This window comes from Moschus berezovskii, chromosome 19 (assembly GCF_049115385.1).
Source record: "Moschus berezovskii isolate FMDL1 chromosome 19, NW_MosBer_1.0, whole genome shotgun sequence".
In the NCBI taxonomy this organism is placed as follows: Eukaryota; Metazoa; Chordata; class Mammalia; order Artiodactyla; family Moschidae; genus Moschus; species Moschus berezovskii.
In genome coordinates this window covers 70,289,014-70,312,958 of record NC_142478.1, presented here as the reverse complement: position 1 = coordinate 70,312,958, position 23,945 = coordinate 70,289,014, and positions in this window count along the sequence as shown.

Below are 23,945 nucleotides of genomic sequence, written 5' to 3'. Positions count from 1 at the left end.
TGACCTGCATACAGATTTCTCAGAAGGCAGGTAAGGTGGTCTGGTATTCCCATCTCTTGAAGAATTTTCTGCAGTTTGTTGTGATCCACACAGTCAAAGGCTTTAGCATAGTCAATGAAGCAGATGTTTTCTGGAACTCTCTTGCTTTTTCAGTGATCCAACGGATGATGGCAATTTGATCTCTGGTAACTTTGCCTTTTCTAAATCCAGTTTGAAATCTGGAAGTTCTCAGTCCACGTACTATTGAAGACCCACTTGGAGAATTTTGGCCATTACTTTGCCAGAGTGTGAAATGAGTGCAATTGTCCGGTAGTTTGAGCATTCTTTGGCATTGCCTTTCTTTGGGATTGGAATGAAGACTGACCTTTTCCAGTCCTGTGGCCACTGCTGAATTTTCCAAATTTCCTGGCATATTGAGTGCAGCACTTTCACAGCATCATCGTTTAGGATTTGAAGTACTCAACTGGAATTCCATCACCTCCACTAGCTTTGTTCGTAGTGATGCTCTCTAAGGCCCACTTGACTTCACACTCCAGGATGTCTGGCTGTAGGTGAGTGATCACGCCATCGTGATTATCTTGGTCGTGAAGATCTTTTTTATACAGTTCTTTTCTGTATTCTTGCCACCTCTTCTTAATATCTTCTGCTTCTGTTAGGTCCATACCATTTCTGTTGCTTTCTTTATTGTGTGGACATCTTTCCCTGCCCTGACTCGTAGATCACGCTCACTCTTTTTAATGTCTGCCTAATGTCCACAGCTCCCACAGCAGGGCTTCACCTTGGCTTCTTTGGCCTGTGCTCATTGAATAGTCTGTCAGCTGTTTCCGTGGTTTTCCTGTAGGCACGATGGTGTGGGAACAGTGCTGTCACAGCCTTGCGCATCCTTGTGCAGCTTTGTGCACACTGATTGCTGGGTCAGTGGGCTTGCGTTGTTTGCTGTTGTTCAGTCACCAAGTCCTGTCCAGCTCTGTGTGACGCCGTGGGCTGCAGCACGCCTGGCCCCTCTGTCCATCACCAACTCCCGGAGTTCACTCAAACTCATGTCCATCGAGTCGGTGATGCCATCCAGCCATCTCATTCTCTGTTGCCCTGGGCCGCAGCACGCCGGGCCCCTCTGTCCATCACCAACTCCTGGAGTTCACTCACACTCATGTCCATCGAGTCGGTGATTCCATCCAGCCATCTCATCCTCTGTTGCCCGTGGGCTGCAGCACGCCGGGCCCCTCTGTCCATCACCAACTCCTGGAGTTCACTCAAACTCATGTCCACCAGAGTTCACTCAAACTCATGTCCATCGAGTCGGTGATGCCATCCAGCCATCTCATCCTCTGTCGTCCCCTTCTCCTCCTGCCCTCAATCTTCCCCAGCATCGGGGGCTTTTCCCGTGAGTCAGCTCTTCGCATCAGCAGGCCAAAGTACTAGAGCTTCAGCTTCAGCATCAGTCCTTCCAGTGAACACCCAGGACTGATCTCCCTTAGGATGGACTGGTTGGATCCCCTTCAGTGAGTGTGTACGTTTAACGTTTCTGTAGATATTGCCAAGTGACTCCCCCCACACACGAAAATAATACCAGGTTTTACTCTCCTCAGTGGTTTTTGAGAGGGCCTGTTTGCTCTGTCTTTAATATAATATCCTGAATGAAGGATATCGCTGATCTTTTCATTTTTGTCAGTGTGGTGGAAGAGGGTGTCTCATAGCATGTTTGTTTGTGTTTATTTTTGGTAGAGTTGGATTTTTCCAGCTATGCTGGAGGCTTCCCCTACTTGTTTCAGAAAGAAAGAGATTCCGCCTCTCAGAGGTAGGCATTGGACACACACAGATAGATGGACCGGGAAGTCAGACAGAGATGGAGGTGATGAGAGATGCCGAGATGCAGGCGTCAAGGTAGAGTCCAAGGCTCTTACACGGCGGAGCTGGAGACACCCAAAGAAGAGAGAGACAGAGCGCAATGCACCTGTCTCCTTCTCCTCCTCAGCTTCCCGCACCAGCTCCCCCATCAGTCTCACTCGAGAATCAGGGCTCAGATCCTGAACATGCACTCCCGTCACCTCTGTGGCCAGTAACAGGGGGACAGCCAGCGTCTGGGTGCGGGCTGGGTCTGGGGAGAATGGCTGGCTCCGTTCCTGTTGGCCTGGAGTCACGAGCCTGGCTTGCTTGTGTCATTCTGCATGCTTCTCCCCCGTATCTTGGTGCTTTTGGCTCTGAAGTAGCCCCCTCCCAGCCAGGGAGGAGATAACCACACTCAGACTGGGGCACTGGGAAGGACGTCAGGAAATAGCCACACCTCCCCACCCTCTGCTGTCTCATCTCATCTTCCTAAAGTGTGGAAAAAGAACATGGCTGCTGCGGGAGCCTTGAACATTTGGAGTTGCTTCCTGTTTTCTCTCCAGTTAATCCTTTTCCCTGAGATGCTGTCTCTGGGCCTGTCGAACCCTGTCTTCTGGAGGGTGTGACCCGTGTGTCTACACATGCGCACACTTGTGTGCTCCGGATTCAGTGAGCCAGTCGACAAATAGGCCTCAGGAACCCTCAGGGTGGATCCCTTCTCTTTTTAGAATCTTGCGGCCTCCCAAGAAAGAGAGGAGTCATCCAAATGCCTCTTCTTCCAGGAAGCCTTCCCAGATACCACAGTAACCGTCTGTTTCATTCACGTCTTCACCTACCATGTTGAATGCGGGACCCAGTAGTATATAGTGGAAATCAATGACTGAATCAGGCCTACCCTTCTGTCATAGAACTGGGAGCAGCTGTGGTCCAGAGAGGATAAAGGGCTTGCTGGAAGTCCTGCAGAGGGTCCGTGGCAGGGTGAAAAAGTGGAACTGAGTGTTCCTGGAGCCCTCATGCAAAGCTGATCTTAGAATATTCAGAGAAACTGCCAAATACCTAACAAGGACTTCACATACTTATTTCTTAGAAAAATCTATTAAAGAAAAAAAGAGCCATTATTTCTCCAACATCATTGGTGGAGAAACTGAAGTGATAGAAGGTTAGAGCTGGCCCAGTGGCATGCTACGGATCATCCAGGATTTGAGAGTCGAGTTTCCCCAAACTGGCTATTTTGTTCAGGAGCCTGGAGGGCAGGACAGAGCTGCCAGGCCGTGGCGCCCAGGCTGCAAACACCACTTTCTGTCTTGGTGTCAACAGCAATTACCGGTTGAGCTCAGGTGGCCGTGTCAATGGAAAACGGAAGAAACGTGAAGAGGCTCCCAGAGGGGTGGGGAGCCCGTTACAGCTGCAAGAGGGCCACGCCTGCTCTGAATCCCCAGGCCCCATGTGCCCTCTCTTCTGGGTGAGGCCCACGGGCTTGCGCACACCCACACATGCTCACACGCATGCACACATGTGGATGGGCACCCCTAGGCTGGAGGACTTTGGAACCCAGACCTCATCTTTATCTCTGGGGTCATTTGGTGATCTCTCCAATCACAGCTGCTCCCCTGCTAGCTCAGATGGTAAAGAATTTGCCTGCAATGCAGGAGAGCCTGGTTTGATCCCTGGGTCGGGAAGATCCCCTGGAGAAGGCAATGGCAACCCACTGCAGTATTCTTGCCTGGAGAATTCCATGGACAGAGCATGGGGTCGCAAAGAGTTGGACATGAGTTGTGAGCGATTAACCCAACTGATAGCAGTTACTTTCATCTGTAAAAGGGGGTGAAATTCCTAGGGGTGAGTTAAGGCTGTGGTGTGTGCTATGTCCCACTGGCCCCCAACATCAGCTGGAGATGCTGTGTGACTGTGTTGTCGCCCCATCCCCCTCTCTCCTCAATTGGGTCTGTTCCCCGCTTCCCTCTTAGAAGCCTGCTCACTGCGCGTTCTCCTGGGAGACCCGAGTGGTCATCCTTCCCAGCCAGATGCTGTAAGGCTCTGACCAGCCAGTGAGCGGTTCACTTTAGATGATACAACTGCTTTTGCCCGATCAGTGTGGCCAGGGGCAGGTTGCATGACCCCAAACAAAGGCTGCTTAGGGAGGCAGAGGGGGTGGGTGAGATTCTCCTAGAAATGGATGAGGGTGGTCTGGCTCCCTGAAATGAGCCAGGAGTAGCCAGGGAGAAGCAGAGGCTCAAATCCTGCTCCGTCATTTGGGTACCTTTGCACAAGTCCCTGGAATGAAGCTCTTTGGCATCAGTCTCCAGGCAGCATAATAATTGATAGTGCTCTTTCCCAGCTCTACCGTGTATGTGGAGCTGCAGAATGCAAGCCAGGCTGTTGGCACAGGCTTGGCACCAGGTAGATTGTCAGTACACATCCATTCCCTTTGACTCATCCGAGGGGTTCTGATATGGAGGGCTTTGGACTACCTCCTCTCAATCCTTTATGGAAGACAACTTGCCCAACACCAACAGCCGCTTGGACCCAGAGGCTTCCTCTAATTTTAAGCCCCAGTGAGCCACTGATTTATTTTGGTTCCTTAACTGTTGCTCGGCACCTGTTGGCATCTTGGAATGCAAAGTCCTTCTAATTTTAAGCGCCCACAGGGGCAGGTCTAATTTTAGATGGCTCCTGCGCTGGGGGCTCTCCCAAGGGGATGCAGGCTCTGTCTTTCAGAGCGCCTGGGGCGAGGCAGGTACAGATCGGGATGGTGATGTGTCTCAGAGGGACTCACGCAGCTTGTGCCCACACATTAATGGCTATTTCTTCAGATCTTTTCTTTTGGCGGGTTTTGTACCAAGGCAAGCGCTTTTCATGTAGCGTCAGATTTGCTTTTCCCTTCTAGCTCAGATCGGCTGACGCTTCCTGAGTGCTGACTATGTGCTCAGCGCTGGGGATGCCCACAGGAATCTGATCCAGCCCAGCCTATGGAGCCCTCATGGTCCAGCGCTCACGGGCAAGTCAAGAATGGTTATGGCGCAGTGTGATCAGGGGCCCGTGTGGTGCCTGGCACCCAGCTGTCTTTGAAGAAACATCTGGCAAATGAATGAAAGCAATGCTCAAAGTTGCTGCAAGAAGGCGCATTCCAGTTCTCCTTAGGGCATTCGGAGAGGGTTGACCGGAGGAAAGCTCGTACTCGGAGTGGGGCTTGAAATAGACAAAGTGTTTCTCCAAATGGAGAAGGAAGGAGGGTGTGGCTTGTATTGGGGACCCCACCTATTTCCCCCTTGGCACTAAGTGTTTCTGGGCACACCAGCCCCATCCAATGGCTAGCACCAAAAGTTGTTTGTCTGAGGGTTTGGCCACCAGTGTCGGCTTTGCCCTCTCTAGGGGCAGGCATGAAGGGGCTGGGAATTAACAACCCTGGGAAGCCCTCAACCACTGGCATACAGGAGCTGGCGTATCAACACCCCAGCTCCCTCCCGTCTTAGGCAGGATACCCCTGAGGCCTGTGTCTAGAGAAGCCCCAGTGCTCCCCAGGGAGATGGCGCCCCTGGTGGTACCTGCCCATGATAACACATCCTTTACAGCTGCCTTCTTCTCTCCTTCTTCTGATTCTCAACAAGGGTTACCTTGCACATTCCAAGCAAACGACTTATCTCAAAGGCTGCCTCTGGGGGAATCCAAAGACAGTGGAATAGTTCGTTAAAACTTTTTTTTAAAGAAGAGCTACAGCTAGCGAGTCCATGCACCGCAATGAAGGATCCTGCATGCCACGACTAAGACTCCACACAGCCAAAGAAAGAAACAAGATAGGGCAGTTATTACCCCAAATTAAAAAAAAAAAAAGAAGGACGGCTGGGGTTGGTGAAGAAGCCACATGGCTGAAAAGTGACGCGGGACCCGCATCAGTGATTAGGATTGGAACCCGCCATCACTGGCCATCCCCGTTCTGGTTTGGATCAACCCAGGGGGGCAATATCATCATTCTCGTGGCGCGGACAAAGACCCCGGTGCCTCAAGGAGGGCAGTGAGTTGCTCAGAAACACAGAGATGGTGGGCCGTGGAGTGCAGGCCGGAGGCCAGGAGGCCGTGATTGCAGGCCCGGCATAGTTCCACACCCAACTTGCCAGATGTCTTTCGGGTCCCGTGACTCAGTTTCTCCATGTGTCACTTCATGGTGCTGCAGAGTGGCCTGCAATGCCTGTGGGCAGATGAATGCTCTCTGTCCCTCAGCCGCAAACCACTTCCATCCCTTGGGGCAGCTGCCAAGCCCCATGGTCCCCTGGAATGAGGTGGGGGACAGCGAAGAGAGAGTGTGTGAGTGTTGGGAGGGGTCCACGTCAGTGCAGATAACTCAGCCTTGCTGGGTTGGGTCTGGGTGCTTGCAGAGTCCTCCCTGATGTGCTCAGACACTGATGTCTCCACTGAGGGGATCAGATCTGGAGGAGGGCATGTCTTGGACCGATCACCTGGCAAGGATCAAATTCAGCTTCTCCTTGCATCCCTCCTTCCGATGCACCTGTTCCTGGGACCGACAGTGCTGGGAACCCCTTCCTTCTCCCTGGAGGAAATCTGGTCTTCTCCAGCTACAGCCATTTGAATTGCTGCTTCATTAGGTCAGGGCTTCCCTGATGGTTCAGATAGTAAAGAATCTGCCTGAAATGCAGGAGACCCAGGTTCAATCCCTGGGTCTGGGAAGATCTAGAAAAGGGCATGGCAACCCACTCCAGTATTTGGAGAATTCCATGGACAGAGGATCCTACTGGGCTATAGTTGATGGGATTGCAAAGAGTCAGACACCACTGAGCAACTAACGCTACTTCTCAAAGCCCAAGAACATGATTTCAGAGACTGAGGCAGCTGGTCTGGGGACCACGCTTTGAGAACCGGTTGGGATTCATGCACTTCCTTGTGAGCTGAATGGTGTCTTTGATGTCCTGCTGTGCCCTCTCCTTTTCCCCAAGATCCATAAAGCCCTGAGGGTTTTTTGAGGGGCTGGCAAACCCAGAAGAAGGGCCCAGAGCATTGCCCCGAGTTGGCTTTGAACAGATTCAGACACAGCACAGGTGAGATGACGTAGAACGTCTGGGCTCAATATTTCTATGGAGACTAGGAGCACAGGGCTGGGGGTGGGGGGTGGGGGTTGAGGTGACAGCTCCCCGGAAGCCTCCGCTGTGCCCCGCCCATCAGGTCCCAGGATTCGCCCTGCCTCTGCCAGCCTGTTCTGATATATGAGCTCTCCCCTGAGTGCCTCCCCACTTGCAGTTGGTAAACAAAGCCTTTATTTCCTGGGCCGGTAGGGGAAAATTTCAGGCCTTTATAATTAAGTGTCCCAGTGAAGGGCAGCTGCCGAATTCTGGCGCTGGGGTGCCCGTCAGGTGGTGATGGATGGTCACAACACATCATTCCAGCGCCAGCCCGGCTGTGAGCTATGGGGGTCGTAATTCACCGCAGGGCCAGCCGATCTTCACTGTACATGAGCACGGGAAGCTTGGGCTCTGGCTGGGGAGGGGGGTGAAGAAGGCCTGGGCTGGCGGGAGGGGGGGCTCCGCTGACCTCTCGTGGTGCAGGAGAGGAAGTCAAGGGGCCAGAGAAAGCTGGGGTGAGCCCCCATGTCTCCTCTCTTCTGCCTCCTATAGACGTCCCCATCTACCTCATCACTCTGGGAGAAAATCAGAAGCCACACTTGATTCCACCCTTTTCCTTACCTGTAATCATCAGCGACATTCCTGTTGCTTCTGCCTTTAGGTGGCTCTGGATTTCCTCTACTTCTCTCCGGCGTGGTCACCGTCCTTATCCGAGCCACCTCCTCGGTCCCTTGCGATGCCCTCCCACTGTTGGGGGGATGTCATTCCCCACCCCTAAAGGAGATGGGCAGCTTGCTTTGGTCAATAGAATGGAACAGAAGTCAAACAGCCTCTCAGTTCTAAGTCTGAGCCCCAGGAAGCCTCACAGCTCCTGCTTCTCTCTTGCCCTCCCACCATCACTATGGAGAGGGGACCACCAGGCTAGTCCCCCAAGTCTAAGGAGGAGGAGGAACATATGGAGCAAGGCTTCTCCAGCCTGATGTAGAGCACCCTCAGACACCATCTGACCCCCAGAACGTGAGCTATAATAATTGATGGTACTTCCTACACACCGCTAAGCTTAGGGCTTGTTTGTTATGCAGCCGTAGTTGGCTGATACATACAGCCCACAGATACTATATCATCTGAGCCCTTCTGACCTCTTCAATCTCATCTTAAGCTATCCTCCATGATTATTGCTCTTCCCTGCCTCAGAGCCCTTGCCCTTGCAGTGCCATCTACCTGGAAAGCTTTCTCATGGTTCTTTTGTTCCCGCACTTTGAGTCTCAGTATAAATAACAACTTCTTAGAGATACTTCTCTTGACCCCATCAAAAGTAGGTTTTCCAGCTCATTGCAGGCTATTTCATTTCTTGTTTATGTCTTTTGTGAAACTTGAAACGCTTCCTTGGAACTGTATTTTTTCTCTCCCGCTGCCTCCCCAGCCCCCCTTTTTTTCCTGTTTCCTCTCTGTACTGCAGGCCTGCTGATGACAGGGGCCGAGTCTTGAGATCTCTCTTACTTGCGGCTGTGCCCCTGGAGCTGAGCTCACTGCCTGGACTGAGGAGGTGCTCAGTCGCTCTTTAGTTGATAAGTTGTGTCTGATCCTTTGCAACCCATGGACTGCAGCACGCCAGGTTTCCCCGTCCTTCACTATCTCCCAAGAGTCTGCTCAAACTCATGTGCATTGAGTCGGCGATGCCGTCCAACCATCTCATCCTCTGTCACCCTCTTCTCCTCCCGGCCTCAATCTTTCCCAGCATCAGGGTCTTTTCCAGTGAGTCAGCTCTTTGCATCAGGAGGCCAAATTATTAGAGCTTCAGCAACAGTCCTTCCAATGAATGTTCAGGGTTGATTTCCTTTAGGATTGACTGGTTTCATCTCCATGAAGTTGAAGGGACTCTCAATAGTCTACTCCAGCACCACAATTCGAAAGCATCAGTTCTTCAGCGCTCAGCTTTCTTTATGGTTCAACTCTCACATCCATACATGACCACTGGAAAAACCATAGCTTTGACTCTACGGACCTTTGTTGTTAAAATGATATCTCTGCTTTTTAACGTTGTCTAAGTTTGTCATAGCTTTCCTTCCAAGGAGCAAGCATCTTTTAATTTCATCTTCCAATTTCCTTTAATTTCGCTCCATCAGTACTGTTGATTAAATGTTGTCTCGACGTGCCACAGTGTGTGCAAAGTAGCCCTGGTCTAGAATCAGGTCTCGGTGACTTGTCCATCAATTCCTGTCTTTGGCTGACAAAGGCTTTATGTTTATATAGAGTGCATCAGTGCTGTGTGATGAGAAGCCCAGAGTTGCTGAAGGGGGCAAACCTGGAAAAAGGGGCAGTTGTGTGTGGGCTCCACGAGGCAGGGCAGAGACGCGAGTATCAGGTCCCTGGAGTGGACACCAAGCCTGGCCCAGCACAATTTCCATAGCTATTGTTCCGCCCGCAGATGAAGGAAAGCACTTCCTAACTCGGGGCTCAGATGGACCCCAGGGGCCCATGAACCTTTGAATTGGTGAGCACGTTGCAGAAGTCGCAGCTCTAGGCTGGGACTTAGGACAGGCCCTGTGAATCACTCATGCTTTCCTGGGCTTCACGGAGTTCATCAGGTCTAGTTCCTGCAGACCTTTTCAGAGCCTTTAATATGCTAATGCACACTGGGACACTCAGAGGGGATTTAGAATGCCTTTGTTGCCCAACAATATTGACCAGGGAACTCTTTAATCAGGGATCATTTTGTGGATTCCTGGTCTGCAGAACACACTAGCCTGGAATAGGGTCAGGAATTCTGACCTTCCTGGCCATATCTAGGCCTCAGTGATTTTTCATTTGGCCCACATAAGGTTTAGAAGGTCAGCAACTCTTACTTTAAACAGAGAAGATTCTAAGTTTCCAGCTTCTCTCAAAGAACTAAGAAGAAGTGGGTACTGTGGGCACTCATTTCTGCATGGCAGTAGCGCCTAGAGACTGGACCGGTACTCTGCAGTTGGCCCTAGTCCCCATCACTCCCGACTGTCTTGCGTTCTGATCTTGTGCATTTTCCTTCCTACTTAGGCTCTAAGCCTTCTGATTTGTTACCTGTGGCCCAGGATGTCTTGTGCAGCCCAGAAAGCTGGCCTTTGCCTAGAAGGAGAGTATGAATGTCCAGATCTCCTAACTGCTTGGCACATTTCCTAGGGGAAAGGCTCTGAGCCTGTCTGGAGAGAGAAGATGCTCCCATGACAGCCCCACTCTGGGTGGGACAAAGGGAAAGAGATAAAGGGATTTCTTTCCAGAGGTCTTTGGGCTATGGGGGAGAGGGGGTTGAGGTGGGTTGAGGGCAGGTGGGAGGGTATGGGACCTGGAACCAGCTCGCATTTCCCCAGCAGCTTGTTGTTTAGCCTCCTTCTTGCCTGGGGGTGGGGGTGGGGCTTCCCTGGTGGCTCAGATGGTAAAGAATCTGCCTGCAATGCAGGAAGTAAAAGTGAAAGTTGCTCAGTCCAACTCTTTGCTACTGTATGATCCATGGAATTCTCCAGGCCAGAATACTGGAGTGGGTAGCCGTTCCCTTCTCCAGGAGATTTTCCCAACCCAGGGATCGAACCGGGGTCTCCCGCATTGCAGGCAGATTCTTTACCAACTGTGAGCTATCAGGGAAGCCCCAGTGTAGGAAATTCAGGTCCAATCCCTGAGGCGGAAGATCCCCTGGAGAAAGAGAATGGTTACTCACTGCAGTATTCTTGCCTGGAGAATTTCATGGACAGAGGAACCTGGCAGGCTGCAGTCTATGGGGTTGCAAAGAGTTGGGCATGACTGATCGACTAATGCACACACAACACACACTTGTCTGAGAGATCTAAGCTGGGGTCCTAGCAGTCCAGGTGGGGGGAGTCCTGGGAAGGTCAGGGCTGCCCCTGCTCATATGGGGGTCTGGGCCTGGTATAACACTGGGAACAAGCGTTTGGGTCAAATTCCAGAGTCTGCATGGCCAGAAGTGCTCGCTGGAGGGGGACAGTTATTACTCTTATGACTTGTTAATAACATGACCAGAGCTATAATCTGGAGGGACGGGCCCCATGTCCTTGTCTCTAGGTCCAGCCTTTACGTGCACAAGACTGGTGGTTTTCCATGTGTGGGCCCTGGCCCGCCAGCATCAGTATGACTGAATGATCCCCCGTGGTTGGGGCCCAGGGGTCTGGGGGCTGAGGAGCCCCGTAGCCCCGTCTGGTCCAGTTCATTTCACCCACAACACACCTTGGTGGGCCAGGTGCTGGCACGGCCTTGATCTTACAGATGAGAGACACCTGGGGACACGGAGGGCAAACTACGTGCCGTGAGGTCTTGAACCCAGGCTGGTTCCAACCCCCAGCCCCAGGCTGGGCCCCAGTAGTCACAGAAATTCCTCTACTGGCAATGCATCTTCTGATTGCTCATCCCAGGCTGGTCAGTGAGGATGCTGAGGAGCAAGGGAACAATCTGATCTCAGACACAAGAAATCAACTGCTGGAGAGACTGCAGGTGTGGTTCCATGGGTCAGGACTAGAGTCCAGTCTCTGAACCCTGCCTCAGTGCCTCGAATGGAGACCCAGAATTTCACAAGAGGGAGGCCCATGGGTTCGTGAGGGCCTACTGCGAGTCAGAAACTCTTGACTATATCTGCAATCCAACGATTGTGCCCATTGTACAGATGCCAAAACTGAGGCAAGGCTAAATGACTTGCCGGAGGTCTCATGGAAGCAGACCCCCTGAGACCTCAGTGCCCTGCAGGGAAACTCCTTCCCCCACCTCCCTCCCACTCAAAAGACCACAATGCCCCAGGTAAGGTCTAGGATGGCTGAACCTTTGCTCACATGGTTCCCTCCACCTGGAGGACCTTCCCCTTCTTAGTCTGGTGGATCAGCTCCTTTCCATCCTTCAACAGCCAGGCCACATGTCCCATTGGCTCTGCAGCCTCTGTGATGCTCCCCAAAGCGGGACAAACTCCTGAATGGGCTCAGCCTCCTGCTTCACACCCCCAGGGAGGGCTCTCAGTGAAGGCCTGTTTCCAGGGGCTCCGGTGAAGGAGGGGCAGTTCTCCCCACTCCTAACTCACCCCATACTTCCCATCCCCACGACATCACGTGTCTTCCCCGGCCAGGAGCTCTGTGTGGGGTGCCGGGCCAGGCTCGCCCTGCCCTTCACCCGCACCGGGCGTGCTTCTTTCCTGGCACCCGCCCCTTTGCGCAGTGCGCAGGGCTGCGTCTGAGCCAGGCTGAGGGCATCTCCGTGAATGGCCACCCTGTCTGGGCTGCCTGTGCCCCCTCATCCTGGGCCATGCGGTCATGTCCTGTGTGGGGCTTAGGTAATGGGGTGGCAGGAGGTGGAGCGGGGACCCCAGCGAGGAGGCCGACCTGGCCCAGCTGCGAGATGAGCAGACTTTTCCAGGCCCTGCTGAGCGGCGATTCCTCCCACCACTGGCCCAGCTGCCAATGCAAACATGAGGGCTCTTCAGGGCTCTGGCTGTTGAAACTGGGGTCTGGAGGTGTTACCTGGGGCTCCTTTCACCTGGCCTGTGGGCAGTTAACCCTTTGCACCCTGCCCTGGCTTTGCAGCCGGGTCGCCACAGAGGAGCAAGTGGATGCTGGTGACTCAGTTTCCCCCAGAGCTCCACTCCTGGGACCCTAGTGAGGTCACAGTGTACAGACAGGGCTCTGTGCTTCTTCCCCTCCTCACTTGGCAGAGGGGGAAGCCTAGGCCCCAAAAAGAGGAGGTGAGCTTCTGTGGGTTCTGGGAGCTCCACTGTCTATCACCTTTCTGGTCTGTGCTTTGGGTCTGGAAGCATGAACTGTGGACACAGTTGAGCCGTTAGAGACCATCAGGAATCATTCTGCCAGTGGGGAAACTGAGGCCCAGAGGAGAAAGAGGACTTACCCGAGGTCCCACTGCTGGTCGGCTGTGGGGCTGGGATGACGATAATGATGGTGATGATAGGCAATTGTTCTCCTGCTTGCCACGTGCCAGGCCCTTAGTGATTTATGTTTATTAACTCATCTCATCCTTACTGTCACCCCAAGAGGTAGGAACTTCTAAGTCCCCGTCGTTTGACAGAGAAGCAAATAAAGGCACAGCGAGGCTAAGCCGCTTCCTGAATGTCACAGAGCTCATCCGTAGCAGGCCCAGCCTGTGATCCTCTGAGACAGGGCTTCTAGCAGCTCCCTCTGCCTCCTGCCTAACAGCTTTCTCACCTGAGTCCTGGTTCTCTCTCAGCCTCCGAATCCTCATCTTTTGAGTGGGGATGAGAATTCCTGTCCTCCCTGCCTTGGGAAGCTGCTCAGAAGAGCCAGGGAGCTCTCATGAAGAAAGGAAAAACATGTTGCAAACCATGAAGCGCTGTGGACCAGGCTACGGTGGACTTCGCCGTTCATTTGCATATTCGTGTGAGGCTGTTTTTCAGGGTGTTGCCCTCACGCTCCCCGATATGCTGAGCCAGCGTTAGAATCTCCTGGGCCCCCTTTCATAGTGCTGATCCTGACAGCCACCTAGAACCGGGGTCCACCTCACAGCCACAGAGTCCTCCCATCAGCCCAACTCTGGAACTGTGATGGGCCCCACTGGCAGAGGCCCAGAGGTAGCTGGTGGGGAAACTGCTGAAACAGAAGTGGTCCAGAGCATCTGGGAAGCACCAACTCCTGGTGGAAGGAGCTTCCAAGTGGGGTGATAGACACACAGGTAGGAACTGAGGTCATTGCTTTGGTCCAGGAGTGGGAGGGCTGGCTTGATCAGGAACACACTTTTGTTGGGCGGGAAGATGAAGTGAGTCCAAAGACCCTGAGGGTGGCTGGCGGTATAGCTTCCCTCTGAAAACACTGGGAAGGTGGTCCCTTGGTTAGTGAGCCAGGCCAGGCCCCAGGCGCTGTGTAGAAGCAAAGATCACACACGTGCCATGATACGAGGAAGGAGCCCCAGGCTAGGGCTGACCTCTGCAGGGTTCTTCCCATCCTTTCCAACCTTGAGAATTTCACTGGAGGCAATAAGATGGTGTATTTGTCCTGGGGAGGCAGGGTCTCAGGTCCCGGGAGGAGCCATCATCCCATTTTTCCTCCCAAGCACTGGAGCTTGGTTCCTGAGGGTTTGTCAATAGAGGTGAGTTTGAAACATCTCATTGTTGGAGGAGACCCTGGGTCACCTGGTTCTATGGGAAGCAGGAAGCAAGAGGGGACCAGGTATCTCCCAAACAGAGGAAAGAAGATTGTCATTGCTTTTGCCAGCTCAGCACGGTTCCCAGGGGAGTTGGTACCCTCAGTAGACCCCTGGGACAGGCTGATGGGGAAACGGGCTCATCAAGGCGGAAGTGGCCTCCCTCAGAGCCTGTTTGAGAGCCTGGGTCTGGAAGGCACAGCATTTGCAGCCTGCCTGGAGAGTTATCAAGACAATGAAATTGCCCAAAGTGGGTAGATGGCTCAACACCTTTCCCCAGCGTTCCGTCCCCTTATCCCCCAGCCTGCCTGGGAATTTGTGGGGATTTGCTGCCTAAGGAGGGCAAGGAGATGAGGCTTCACGGACCGCCCGGCCCCTGGTGTGACCCCACAGTCACACCCTGTGAATTCACCTTGCATCACACGCTACTGTGATACTTCCCACTCACCTCGCTAGACCGCGCCGAGGCCAGAACTCGTGGGCTGTGAATGCTTATTCTCTGTAGGGAGAAAGGCAACCTTTCTTTCTGCATTTCGTAACTTTTTAGGCACATCCCCTCCCCCCATTTTCTATAGTGGAATGTTGCTTCGGAACCACCTTGAAGGGCTGGACCAAGGCATCTGGTCAAAGTGTCACTTGGAGAAGGTGAGTGCAGAGCCCTGGGGGCGGGGTATAACGTGATGCTAGGGGTTCATTCACTGACACGTGGTGTGTGCCCCAGGCCTCAGTTTCCCCCTGGAAAGAGCATTTTGACAAATGGTTCTCTGAGTTTTTATTTGAGCTACTCCATGGTGCAAGGTTAACCCTTCCCTCCAGGTCTGAGTCCTTCCCTGCCCCCACTGGGACCTCATCTGGTCAGCCCCGGTCCCTCAGTCTTCCCCACCTCCACTGTCACCATCTCAGAGCATCTGGTCTGTGCGTGCAGTCACCACACATGAGCCCTCACCCTGTGTCACCATCTGAGTGGATGGTCCAAATCCAGGGGCAGATCCCAGTTGACCTCAAGGAGATCGGCCCAGAGAGGTATGGACCGCTGTCCAAGGTCACCCAGCCATCGACAGCCAAGCGTGGACTTGTGCCACGACCTCCCAGCCCTTGTTTGTCCCCCTTTTGCAAATGGTCATGAAAACTTCCCAGCTCTCACCACGGTTCATCACTTGTGCTTCCAGTTGAACATTCGGGGGCAAAACTCAACTGACCAAACCAACATTCCTTCCAGACCTGGGGGTTCTTTCTGGGCATATCTGCAGGAGGTGGGGGGCCAGTGGGAGAGGAGAGGTCGCCCTTCGACTCTTTGTGACTCAGGGGAGCGTTTCTGAGGCCCCTGGGCACCCCCACTAGGGCCCCCTCCCCTTCCTCAGGTCTCCGGGCAGGGCCAAGGGGGGCCTGGGCTCTTGTCAATGCATCTTAGCAATTGGAATGTGCCCTCTGACCCCGCCTTCGCCTCCCCGTGAGTTACAGAGAAGGTTCTTTTTTCCAAACCGCTGCCCCTCGGCCTTCTGGAAACAAATGGAGCTTGATTCAGTCTGTGTGTGGCTTGAAAAGCCACTGTTTGGGGGGTTACTTTGGGGAAAAAAAAAAAAAGTCTTCGGAACTCCTGCAAGGTTGGAAGGACTTTTCTTTTCGGCTGAGAGGATCCAACTGGTGCTCGGAATGCGACGTCTGGGAGGAGGGCAAGAGGATCCAACCTGTCTGGGGGCCACAAAGGAGACCCCCTCCGCCAAGCTGCCCACCTGATAGCCCCAGATTGGGTTTCTCACCGACTTTTCATTGTCTCCCGAGTCAGGGCTCCCTTGGGGGCTGGAGGGCCCTGGTGACTTAGAAGGGCAGGGGCTACATTTTCTAGAATGCAAGGAAGCCTTGGAATAAGCCATGGGGCTGGAGAGGAGGAAAATGGGGGTGGGGGAACTGGTGGGCTTGAAAAGTCAGAGACAGCTGAGAGCCTCGGGCTTTCCCCTTCATCTGGAAACTAGAGATGTTTCTGCAGCAGGAAATGTGTCTTTCTCAGCTGTCCCTGCCCTCCCACCCAGGCACACCTGTCCTGGCCACCATCACCCCCACCCCACTCATCACAGTCCATGGGCTCCAGGGGTAAGGGGCCCCCCTATGGGCATCATTCTTCTACTTTAAATTATATGAAGCCAGGATCCAACCATCCTTAACTCCAGAGCAGGGCTCAGCAAATTTTTATCTGGAAGCGAAGTGAAGTGGAGTAAAAATCGCTCAGTTGTGTCTGACTCTTTGTGACCCCATGGACTATACAGTCCATGGAATTCTCCAGGCCAGAATACTGGTATGGATAGCCTTTCCCTTCTCCAGGGGCTCTTTCCAACCCAGGGATCGAACCCAGGTTTCCCACATTGCAGGCAGATTCTTTTCCAGCTGAGCCACAAGGGAAACTCTTTTATCTGTAAAGGGCCAGTTAATCTATCAGGCTTCGCAGTCTCTATGTTACTCAGCTCTGCCACTAGAACATGAAAGGCGTCAGAGACAACATATAATGGGACGGGGTGGCTGTGTTCCAATAAAACTCTAATTTTTAAACAACAGGTGGTGGGGGACTTCCCTGGCAGTCCAGTGGTTAAGACTTCCCAGTTCTAGTGCCTCCATTGCAGGGGGCACAGTTTCGACCTCTGGTTGGGGAACTAAGATTCCACATTCCACATGCGGCCGTGGCCTCAAAGAGAATAGAATAAAATAAACTGATAGCACCGTTAAAACCAAACAGAACAAAACAGGTGGTGGGCTGGATTTTGTGGTGTGCCAACCCTGGTGTAGATGCTTGGGTCACAGTCCTTGGGGTGGGCGTGTTCTGAGTCCAGAATGAGAGTATGATTGGGCCAAAGATGGTAGATGGTCAAAGTGAATAGATGAAATTTGGGGTTTAGGGTCGGGAGGCCTGGGTTCTAGTTCTATCTCTGAGGCATGACTGCAGTGTGACCTCGGGTCACTGACTTCCCCTCTTTGAGCCAGTTTCCTCCTTTGTTAAATGCAGACAAGAAGAGTACCTACTCTTTAGAACTGGCTGTTGAGATGACAACTTAGCAATGCCTGGTGCATGGTGGGACCTCAACAAAAGCTGTGTGTGTGCTCAGTCGTGTCCAACTCTTTTGTGACCCCATGGACGGTGTAGCATGTCAGACTCCTCTGTCCATGCAGTTCTCCAGGCAAGAATTCCGGAGTGAGTTGCCATTTCATCCTCCAGGGGAATCTTCCTGACCCAGGGATCAAACCCATATCTCCTGTGTCTCCTGCGTTGCCGGTGGATTTTCTTTACCCACTGAGCCATCAGGGAAGCCCTGGACTGCTTGAGTGGGCCCTAAATCCACTTCTAAAGGGCAAACATCCTTACAACAGATGCTGGAGGAGAGAGAGGAAAGGAGGCCAGGTGAAGGTGGAGACAGAGGGATGCCGACACAAGTCCAGGAACACCTGGAACCCCCAGAAGCTGGAAGAGGATGCACGGATCCTCCCCTGGAGACTGTGGGGGCATCGCTGCCCTGCCAGCTCCTTGATTTCAGATTTCCAGCCTCTAAAACTGCGAGAGACTACGTCTGTGTCATTGTAAGCCACACAGTTTGTTACAACAGCCACAAGACGGTGATACAGGGCCCTGCCCAGCCGTAGAGGGTCATCTAAGCTACACAGACATGGATGGGCCAGGCTGTCTGGGGAGCTAGAAACATCCCCACCTGGAGAAGATGTGGAATCTGAGCAGGAAGCCCTCCTGCCTAGAATTTTCTGAGATAAAACCTGGGGCCAGAGAGGGATGAGCTCTTCCCAGGCACCTAGCCCACGGCAGCAGGTTGGCGACTAGGACCCGGGGCTCCTCGGCCGGTGACTCCTCCTGCGTTCACAGCCTCTGGTGAAATGGCCTCATTTGTTTGGACACCTCCTTGTCCTGGCCCTTGACCTCCATCAGGATGGCTCATGGATGAACGTGAGGTGGGCAGGGCTGCTCAGTACTAGAGCCACCCCTGGACGGCTGCCAGGACCCCAGACAGGGTCATCGGTCATCCCACTGTCCCTCGTGTCTGCGAGGACCCCCCCTGGAGAGTAGACAGGCCTGAGGTGCTGACACTGGGCACTGGGTTCAAGTTTCAGCTTGGTGGGTGTGACCTTGGAGAGGGTGGTGAGGAACAGGCGTCCTGCATTTAAGGCTGCCTGCCAGATGCTTGGCCTGGTGTCAGGCCTCAGTAAATAGAAACTGTCGCCATCACCGTTACTGCGGTCACTAGTACGATCACCTCCACTTCCGCTAGTTCCCCTCTCACGCTGCCATCGCTAAGACTCAATTGTTTTTATTTTGCCAAATGCCTGCCCCGCCCTGTCATTCTAGGAAAGATCAGTAAGAACCTGGGTATTAACTCGAGCTTCCTTCTCGATTTGCTAGGTGGCTTTGGCCACATTCATGACCCTCTCTGAACGTTTTCTTGAAACTTTTCATTTCGAAATGAGAAGTTGTGAAAATAATACAGAGAGTCCTGTGGACCCTTCCCCCAGCTTCCCCCAGTGCTGACACCTTACAGAGCCGGAGCATGATTTCACAACCAGGAAACTGACCTCAGTACAAGCTGTTAACTAGACCCTGGGACCTTACTGAAGATCTTCCCGGGTGGCTCAGATGGTAAAGAATCTGCCTTCAATGCAGGAGACCCGGGTTCGATCCCTGGGTCAGGAAGATCCCCTGGAGAAGGGCATGGCAACTCACTTCAGTGTTCTTGCCTGGAGAATCCCATGGACAGAGGACCCTGGTGGGCTACAGCCCATGGGGTTGCGGAGAATTGGACATGACTGAGCGACTAACACTTATTTACTGAGTTTTCATTGCTTTGTACGTGAATGTGTGTGTGGAGTTCTGTGTAACTTGCTGTCACATATGGACACCCAAGTTACGATAAACCTAGACAGTGTGTTAAAAAGCAGAGACATCACTTTGCTGACAAAGGTCTGTATAGTCAAAGCTATGTTTTTTTTCCTGCGCCAAAAAATTGATGCTTTTGAACTGTGGTGCTGGAGAAGACTCTTGAGCATCCCTTGGACTGCAAGGAAATCAAACCAGTCAACCCTCAAGGAAATCAACCCTGAATATTCATTGGAAGGACTGTTGCTGAAGCAGAAGTTCCAATACTTTGGCCACCTGATGTGAAGAGCCGACTCATTGGAAAAAGACCCTGATGCTGGGAAGATTGAGGGTGGGAGAAGAGGGTGCCAGAGGATGAGATGGTTGGATGGCCTCACCAACTATATGGACATGAGTTTGAGCAAACTCTGGGAGATGGTGAAGGATAAGGAAGCGTGGCGTGCTGCAGTCCATGGGGTCTCAAAGAGTCAGACACGACTTAACAACTGAACAATGATGATGGATGCCCAGTCCCACCCCCGCCCCAATAGTCAAGATGATGCATCCCCATGCAGGAGCTCTTTGTGTGACCCCCCTGTAGGGATGGGCCCCTCCTGGCCTTCTCCCAGTCCCCAGGCCACCACTCATCTGTGGTCCAGCGCTGTAGTTTCATTTCAAGAATGCCACGCAAATGGTCCTCTCTGAACTTTCGATTTTGTTCTCAGATATTCCTCTTTAAAGGTGCCAAGGTCTTCTGTGAGGCTGTAGGGTGCCATCGGATGCGCTTGCATCCTTGTCCACAGCACAGCAGGACTGTGAGACAGATGGGGACGCTGAGGAGCAGCAAGAGAAACTAAGCCACATAGCCAGCCACCCGCGAGCCCAGCTGGCTCCCTCTCCGCCCCCAAGGACCCTGTCAGCTCGGTGAAAACACAAACAAACAACCCGACCAGGTGACAGGCCCTCAAACGGCCCTGCCAACCTCCCACCCGCCTGGTTCCATGGGTGGCGTCTGGTTTCTGGGCGCTCCCTCCCGGGCGCGGGGTGTGGGTCACTCCCCGTTCAACACGGTTTTCACAGATGCCTACTCCCTGAGGGTCCAGTAGGAAAATCTAGATGCTGGTGCCAGTTTGGAGAGAGCTGACAGGTAGGACCATGCCCATCCAGGTCCAGGTGAGCTGGGGCCACCAGGCCCGCCACAGACAGGCCACTCAAACTTGGGGCGCTGGGCAAAGGCTCAGACTCGAATGTCAATAAACGCCGCTGTCGGAGAGCTGACCCACGCCCTCCCTGGAATTAAGAGCTTATTCATAACTCTCTCCCACCACCAAAACACACTTTGGAGAGGGTTAAAGTAAACAGCGCCGCTTAACCTGACCTCCTCGGGGTTCGTGGCCCTGCCCGGGTCCTGCCACTCAGAGGGGAAATTTGGCACCTCACCCCCAGACCGCTTAGACCACCCCCAAAGTCTTCCCCTTAGAGAAATAATCAGATCATCTCCACGGTCCAGCGGGGGTGGGGGTGGGGGGGCTGAAAGTGTGGGGGGGACGGGTGGTGATGGATGGGCTTGGAGAGGAGGTGACAGCCCACTATTGATTGAGGGCGCGCTGAGGAAACTGGATCCCATTCCGAGAGCAGTGGGAAGCTCTGGAAAGGGTTTTAAGTGGGGGGATGATGTGAGATGATTTATGTTTTTGAAAATATTGCTCTGGCCGCTGTGTGGAGAATTGACTGCAGAGGGCGGGCGTGGGAGCTGGGAGGCTACTGAAGGCGCTCGTGGAGGAGGTGACGGTGGATCGGGCCGGGTGGGAGCTCAGGAGATGGAAGAAAGTGGCCAGACCCAGGGTGAGGTGACTGCGGGCGTAGGGTGGGAGACCCACCTCTTGTTAGAGGCAGATGATGGATGGGGGTCCTTGATGCGGGGCAGCAGAATCAAGCCCCAATGCCACGCAGTTGTGTTGTCCAAACTGGCCACGAGTCTGCTGGGTGGAGTTTAACAGGCCACTGTCTACATCGACGTGGAGATCCAGGAAGCTTCCAGCCTGGGATGGGGACTGAACCCCTCAGCCCGAAGATGGCATTCATTTCCAACGCACAGGGGAGATTACCTGGACAGTGAACAAAGGGTGAATGACTTCTAGGGCTTTGTGTCGGGTAGGAGGGACAGCTGGTGGAGGAGATCCATGCCAAGATGCCTCAAGATGATTCAAGAGGGAGAGGAAGGTCCCGGGTACCCAGTGGGATGACAGAGGATGAGATGGTTGGATGGCATCACCGACTCAGATGGACATGAGTTTGAGCAAACTCTGGGAGATGGTGAAGGACAGGGAAGCCCGGCGGGCTGCAGTCCATGGGGTCGCAAAGAGTCACACACGACTGAGCCACTGAACAGCAATAACCCAGTGTCTGTGAGGGGTCTAGCCGGGTGAGGTCTGGAAAGATCCAGTATGACTCAGCAGCATGGTACTCTTGATGACCCCAAACTGGAGCATATTCAGATGGATGATAGGAGCAGGAAGCCCACGACAGCAACGGCAATCAAAAAGGAACCCCGAAACAGACTTCTGTGCCTTGGGAAACTTCGTATGTGATGGAGAAAGCGTTACCGGTCAGTGCAGAAAGGTTGGGCCATCTATAAAAGAATGCTGGTGGGTATTATCCGTCACGAGAAAGGAATGAGCTATCAAACCACGAAAAGACATGGAGGAAACGTAAATGCAGATGACTAGGTGAAAGAAGCCAATCTGAAAAAGCTTCATACTGTCTGATTCCAACTCGATGACATTCTGGAAAAAAAGTAAAACTATGGAGACAGTAAAAAGATCCGTGGTTGCCAGGAACTGGAGGAGGGAGGGATGAACAGGCAGAGCATCGAGGATTTTTCAGGGCCGCGGGAGCACTTTGGATGATATCCTAACGACAGATGCATATCATTATACATTGGTCCAAAAAAATATGGGCTTGCTGGGTAGCTCAGCTGGTAAAGAATCCGCCTGTCATGCAGGAGACCCGGGTTCGATTCCTGCGTTGGGAAGTTCCCCTGGAGAAGAGATAGGCTACGCGCTCCAGTATTCTTGGGCTTCCCTGGTAGCTCAGCTGGTCAAGAATCCACCTGCAATGTGGGAGACCCGGGTTCGGTCCCTGGGTTGGGAAGATCCCCTGGAGAAGGGAAAGGCTACCAACTCCAGTATTCTGGCCTGGAGAATTCCATGGACTGTATATATAGTCCATGGGGTTGCAAAGAGTCAGACACGATTGCGCGACTTTCACTTTCCAAACAAACAGAACGTACAACCAGAACTGAGCTGCTAGAATGTAAGCCGAGGACCTTGGCGGATAATGACGTCATTGTAGGTTCATCAGTTCTAACAAAGGTGCCCTTCGGGTGGGGGGATGTTGAGAAAGGCAGAGGCTATGCATATGGGGGTATTTATGAAAAAATTTTATGAACTTTTATGAAAACTTTTTATGAAGAAAATTTATGACAAACCTCTGTATTTTCCCCTAAGTTTTCCTATGAACCTGAATCGCTCTAAAAATAGGAAGTTTTAACAGAAGAATGCTGGAACGTGGTGGTCAATGTGCACAGACGCAGGCAGCCTCAGATGGTGCCGTGACCCCGCCTCCTGATTTCAGGTCCCTGTACAGCCCCTGCCTCTTGAGCGTGGGCAGGACTGGCGACTTAGTTTCTAACCAGTAGAATATGGCAGAGGGGATGGACGTCACTGCTCCCATCACCTCACATCCTGTAAGACTCTCACTGGGGGTCTGTCTCTCCCTCCCTCTCCCACTCTCTCTTTGTTTCCATAGCTGGCCTTGAGGAGAGAAGCTGCCATGAATCCTATAGCTACAATCCTTTCCCCCAGCTACCATAAGTTTGATGAACTTCTATTTAAATTGAAGTCCCCATGCTTGGCTAGATGTGAACTCTGCCAACAACCTGAGGAGCTTGAAGTGGATCATTCCCCAGTCAAGCCTCTGGATGAGAACTCAGCCCCAGTCAACTCCTTGACTACGGCATTGGGTCAGACTCTACGCAGAGGCTCTTGATAAGCTGTGTCCAGACTGCAGACCCAAAGAAACTGTGAGAGAGTAAATGTGTGCTGTTTTAAATCATCAATTTTGTGCACAACTTTATCATGCAGGGTCGACATCTAATATAAACAATATTAAATTAGATACCAAACTGCATAGCACAATACAAATAAATTCAAGATGCAGTAATGATCTAAATACAAAAAGGGGGGAAGATTAAGTTACAAATGGAAATATAAGATGTCTTTATAACCCTGGGATATGAGATTTCTTACCATAGCACAGAAAACAAACCTTAAAGGAAGAGTGGATAAATTTGATTGCCTTAAAATTAAAAACTTTTCAAAGTCATCATAAGTAAGTTAACAGAGGAGACAAAACTAGAAAACAATTTTGTTGTTGTTTCATCACTAAGTCGTGTCCAGCTCTTTCGTGGCCCCATGGACTGTAGCTTTCCAGGCTCCTCTGTCCATGGGATTTCCCAGGCAAGAACACTGGAGTGGGTTTCCTTCTCCCAGAAAGCTTTTCCAGGGGATATTCCCAATGCAGGGATTAAACCTGCGTTGCAGGCAGATTCTTTACCACTGAGCCACCTGGGAGGCCCAGAAAGCAATACCTGAACACATAAAACTGAAAGAGAATTGAATCCATAGTATGTAAAGAGCACTTACAAATCAAAAAGAATGACACCAATTAGCCAGTAGAAAAATAGGCAATGGGTACAACCAGACACTTCTCAAAAGAGAAAACCCAAATGACTGATTGTCATGGAAGACGTTTAACTTCACCAGTAATCAGGAAATACAAATGGAAAGAACCATAAGATGCCACCCATCTGCTTAACAGAAAATTTAAAACTTGAGAATACCAAGTGTCAATGAGCCTGCAGAGCAGCCAGGCCTCCTCTGCCACTGGTAGGAGTGTGAGTTGGTACAAGCATCTTGGAGAGCTATCTGAGAGCATCTAGTCAAGTTAAAGCTTTGTAACTTGACCGAACTATTGCTTCTTGATGAATATTCTCTAGAAACGTTAGC